The sequence below is a fragment of the Hibiscus syriacus genome, unplaced genomic scaffold (assembly GCF_006381635.1).
Source record: "Hibiscus syriacus cultivar Baekdansim isolate YM2019G1 unplaced genomic scaffold, ASM638163v2 tig00002840_pilon, whole genome shotgun sequence".
NCBI classification, from domain to species: Eukaryota; Viridiplantae; Streptophyta; class Magnoliopsida; order Malvales; family Malvaceae; genus Hibiscus; species Hibiscus syriacus.
Window position 1 is genome coordinate 5,977,598 of NW_024061947.1, and position 6,233 is coordinate 5,983,830.

Below are 6,233 nucleotides of genomic sequence, written 5' to 3' on the forward strand. Positions count from 1 at the left end.
ATAATCTCCAAACCCTTTAAACTTTTTTTCAACATCTTTTTAAATGGATTCAATTTTGACAATTTTTATATTAATTTCAACTTAACATTTTATAATTATTTCGATTTGATCCCTCATCCTTGCGTTTTGTTTAATTTAATTAAATTATTGTTTTTAATTTCATGTTTATTCAATTAGTCCTTAAAATTATATTTTTTTTATTAAAATTGACCCATAATTATTTATATTTTTTACAATTTACTCCAAATCATGTACAATTATAAATTACAATTTGTCGTTCATGAAAGAAAAAAATAATAATTAACCCTAAAATAGCCCAACCTGAACTCAATCCGTACACAGTAAGATCCGAGCTGAATTTTGTTTATTAATGATGTGACCCAATCTGAATGAGATCCGACTGAAGTCCATCTGAACCTGAATTAACCTGGTATTTAACTGCGTTAGACCTAAACCATTTTGACCTGAACTGACATCGATTCGAACTGAAATTAACCCGATTTGGACTCAACCTAATCCGAGTAGAACCATCAAATTGACTTAACATGACATGTATCTGATTTGACCTAACATAACAAGATTTGACTAAAACCTGAACGATTACCTTATTTCACATCCCTGATTGGGCATTTCTATATGTAGGATGATGTGAAAAATTTGATGAGATTGTCAAAGAATTGAAAAATTTTACTGATACAAATTTATCCAAAGTTAAAGCTATGTGATTTTAATGCGATGTTTAATAATTATTATGTACTTAAACAATATTGTTGTTTTAATATATTACAATACTCCCATAATATCATTAGTTAAATGTGTTGTACTAATAATTATGTATTTGGTAATATTATTTTCTCATTACGATGCACTACTAATTATGTACTTTGATTCTGTCATTTATTTGAAAGTGGTTTTACTTTAAATTGATATTAACATAAAAACTCATTAATCGGTTCAGTTAAAATATACTTCTAAACCCAACTCGGTTAACTTCTTTTTTTCTTCTTCTTATTTTGTGAGTGTGGGTTCTGATGATATCATCATAGTGAGAGATGGAGGCAATATTTTATATCCGGAGACACATTGAATTTATATTATTTCAGGGGAGAAAACAATTTTTTAATAAAAAAATACATAGAAAAAAATCTAAATATATGATAATTTTAAATTTTCAGGTGGTTGCCTCCACTCGCCCCTCTGGGTCCATCCCTGATCGTAATAATTTAGACCTTCAGACTTCGTTTATATGGTCTTAAATTTGTCCTACCTTGTAAACTTAGGAAATGAATATATGAAACAATGGCAGTGACGCTTAGTGACGAATCAAAAAATATTTTGAGGGTGAACGCACATATTAATAATAATAAAAATTCAGTATAGAATGAGCATAAATAAAATTTAAGAATAAACATCATTAATAAAATAGATAAATAATAAAAAGAAATTCAAATTTTAAGGTGCACAACTCTATCATATTATGTGTAGCAGTAGCAAAGTGATACCTATTGGCGTTTGCTGTGCAATGAGGTAGGAAATGAGAGCAGTGGGTGCCTGTATAAAATGTGTTGCATTTCATAAACCGGTTCATTTTCATCACCAACCAACCCATCTAAGTAGGCTCTTCCATGCCCTGAACAGTTTATTTTTGTCACTGCTTTGGCTTCAACTGCTACTGTTGAGCTCAACCTCAACAGGGGATTACCCACATAAATACTGATGATAAGCAGCAGATTCACAAGTATGGAAAACACCAAACATACTACATATTTGGAGCTGAACTGATTCTTCACCATTTATTTTCTCTTTCCCTTTTAGGCAATCCGATCATATGGGAGAATCTTTATTTTTATGTGACTAAAGTGAAAATGATACAAAGGTGATGTTGATATTATTACTTATTCACTTGACTGAAAATCGATATTTCTACGTATACAAATTTTTTGGTTCAAAGTTATTAATAACAGCTGAAAGAAATAACACCATAAAAATCTTAAAGTCTAAGGGCTCAAATGATAAATGTCTGTCTTTGATTATACATAGAATAGAATTAATTGAGTGATTTTGTCGAGAATTTAAAGTTGATTATATGGTTAGACGATTAATATGGGTAGTTAGCTCAGTTAGATAATTAGTTTTTATATAAACTATTTGTAGTGTAAGTTTATGAAAGAAAGGAAAAAAAAAAAGATAAGATTGACATATAAAAATAGTATTCAGTATTTTCTTTCCCTATTTTCAACATAGTATCAGATGAAATTTTCTAGGGAAAAATTCTTTTGGGCTTGGGTGTTTTTCGTGTATTTTTTTTTTATATATTTTTTGTGATTGGGCAGATTTGCGTTTTTTTCCTCTGTCTCTTTGTTGCTTCCTTTTATTTTCGGTTTAATCGACTTTAGTCATCGATTTTTTAATTAAGTGTGTTTGGTCCATTATGTTATCGATCCATTTAATTTTAATCTCTTGAACGTTAACTCTAGTTAACTCGTTAATGAAACTCTGAGTTGACAATTAAAAAATGAAGAAAAAACCCCGAAAAACTCACGTGTATAACTCATTAATGGACAATGCCACCATCAACCACGCCACATTCAAGAAACTGAAATGACCAAAAAAATCCAAATAAATTCCAAGAAAATAAAATCTCAAACCAGCAAAGCTCCATTAACCCCCCCCCCCCAAAAAAAAAAAAAAAAAAAACTAACCACTGAGAGCTCTCTGCATTCAATAAAGAAAATGACACATATGGGGTAAACAATCTACTAAGTTAAACTTGGAACCAGTTCAACTCCAAGACCAAACTCAGATCCAAGTACCCACCTCAGATCCAAGACAAAACCAATCCTCGCCTGTTACAGATAAGCAGTTATTGACCATGCAATGAATTCCGTTTCTTTTGTTGACTCGGAACCCTGAAAACAGTTTAACGAGCCGGTTCGAGTGATATAAAATTGACCTTGAGTTCCAAGGAAGGGCTTAGCGTGTCATTGAACGTGCACCTGTTCCATACCAAAGGCCTTTTTCTTCTATCCATGTCCGAGATTTCCAAGATTAATCATCCATTGTATCATGCTTCTAGGTACTCGACATACTCCACTCTGTTCCTTTATATCATAGTTCAGTTTTGCATATCATTTTTAAACGTTGGCTTGCCTCTAATGCCAACTTTCGTTGTCATTTTCTTAAATTTAGATGTTCATGTTCCTCGCTAATCAACAATCATCCCTTATGACTAATACAGTAAAGAAAGTGCTTTGTCATTTGGTCGATTCTTCCTCTTCTCACTTTTTATTTTTTGTCTATAGGTTCGTATTGGCTTCTGCATCTTTGCTGCTGTGGGGTAAGCACTTACTTTTAAAATAGTGAAGCCTTTAACCCGAAAAATTTATCGCATTGAGATGCTTAGAGGGAATATAGATGTGAGCAGAAAGAATGAATGATGTGCACTACTTAAGGCTCGAACGTCTTCATTGCAGTTGATGTTAGCATAAAAAGTTCAACTGTTTTACTCTTGATTTCTGTTGACCATTTTTACGGAAATTTTACTTTGTTTGCATAGATCCTCTACTTGTTTGGTTTTGGGTTGTTCTATGTTAATCAATCCTAAGCGGCTGGGTTATCCAGGTTAGTTCACTTCCCGCTCTTGTTCGTTGCGTTGATCACGTAACTGTGCATGAACGAAATTTGTAATAACATTGGTTTGATGGGATTGAAGAAGAAGAAGACACGTAAAACTTTTGGGATTTTTATATTTTTTAATAAATTTTTATTTCCAAGTCACTTGCAGTTGACTATATGGAGTTATTTATTATTTTTAAATTGTCAAGTCCGTTATAAATATAACAGAACGAACCAATAACGTATCGGATAACCTCGCTGTTGCGGCTGCTGGTTGCGGTTCCGAAGGTGGAAGCAGAGTCCAGGACCACAACCTCTTTCCCCTTCAACGAAAAGCTCTCTGACCATTGCCAATCCCACGACTCCGGCTCCGATCACCACGCACTTTACCTTCTCTTTTGGGCCATTCCTCCAAATTTAATAGGGTTTTGGTAAATGAAATCTTCTCTTAATCACCCTATCAACACCCTGACTTAGAATCTTTCTATTTTATTCTTCCGCGACCAACCATCATTCTGGCCTTATTTTTGGTACCGTTGCTCGCCATCGGATCCAAATTAGACTAGGTCTTAATACTAGTTTTAGCCCCTGTACTTTAACAAAAGTTTCAGTTTGGCTCTGCAACATTTTCTCTTCGAAACTCTTGTATATTAGGCATCATGTCAAAAAAATGCTAATTAAATAATTATTTCAACTCTTTTTTTTGAAACATTTTACCCAAAAGATCTTTAATATATGATTATATAGTCACTTTAATTCTTATTTTTTAAGTATTTTTATTCAATATTTAATTTTAGGACAAAAATAACTTTATTTTAGACAATTACCCTGAGAACATAATTATTTCTCTATTTAATAAAAATAATAAAAGTCTAAGTGCTCAAATGTCAAATATATATATATATATATATAATATAAGTTGTTTGAACCCATTGAGTGACCGTAATGATTAAAAAATATTATTATCCCTTAAAATATTGAGTTAGAACAATTACATCCGAAGAATACATATAATTCAACCTCTAATATAACCTATTCATAAGCTAACATGTCCAATCTCATAGAAAATAATTGACATTTGTTGTGACCGCAACTCATATTTAAAGTAAAATTCAACAATTCTATTTTCATAACCCTTATCCAATCTCAAATACAAAATGTAGTATAATTGGGTTAAAAATTAGGGTAAAATACACAAATAGTCCCCCGACTATCAAAAGTTATAAAATAGTTCCCCAATTATAGGAATTGTTTTGTTAAGTCTCCCAACTATTAAAAATTACAAAATTGTCACCCGACTATTCATATTTCCAAAGTTATCATTTTTTGTAAAAAAATTTGGCGATCATCTAAGATGAACATTAACATGTTGATTGAGATATGATAAAATATGATTTTAGAACCATTTGAGCTATATTTAGTAGATCAACTCTTCGTTTATATTATGATATTAAGCTAGTGCTTGAAATATTATGTTGTCAAACATGTGCTTAAAAGCAACATGGTGTCAACAGATGATATTAAAATATGATTTTATCATATCCCAGACAAAATGTTAACATTCTACTCAGACGGTCGTAATTTTTTAATGAAAGGGATGAATTTAGAACATATGAATAGTCAGATGATCATTTTGTAACTTTTAATGACCGCTGAACTTAATAAAACAATGTCATATGTAATTTTTAATAGTCGAATAACTTAATCAAATAATTTCATATAATTGGGGAACTGGTTGTGTATTTTACCCTAAAAAATAAAAAAGCCAATCACTTCACTCCTTTTAGGATTCAAAATCATTATAATGACTTTTCTTTAAGAAAATCCTTTTTCCAAAGAATTTGTTGTGCTTGACAAATAGGGTTAATTATTCGAACCCTAAAATTCAGTGACTAAAACGACTTCTCTCGACAAAAATAGTAGAATCTACTATCATCCAAACAATGTTATCCATTGAGTTGTTGCACGATTATCATCAAAACACTTTGCATTAACACGTGGAATATGTAAGAAAAAAGAACAATTTTCCAAGAAGAAAGAAGAGTAAAATACGAATGCTTTGATATTAATTTTGTTCTAAAAGACGATTGGTGACAGATAACAATTTGCTATCAATAACGATCGAAAAAGTTTAGGGCATAAAACTGAACTTTTTTAAAGTGTAGTGACAAAATTGATACAACTCTAAAGTTCAGTGACTAAAACGACATCTTCTTTTGCATCAATAGTTGATCCAAAATGACGTCATCTAGTCCATGACATTACAATGATAGAAAATATCCATTCACATCAACATGCGGTTAAAATTTAACAGTCCAATGATATAACTAAAATCAAAACTAAAGTTTAGTATTATAATTAAAACAATTACAAGGTTACTGGACCAGTTTCAATTCTTCTAAAGGCAACGATACATTAAAAAGAACATTTGAAGATTTTTGAACACATCTAGTTTTTTTGTCCTAAAAAACCATCAATGTAAGAAGCACTTTTGGTTGGAATTAGTTGATGAAACTAAAGCAAAACCAAAAGTTGAAACTGTGACTGAACTAAGTTAATTAATGCAAAATGTATGAAACCTTGTATAAAGCCATTGAAAGTTGTTACACTATTGCAAT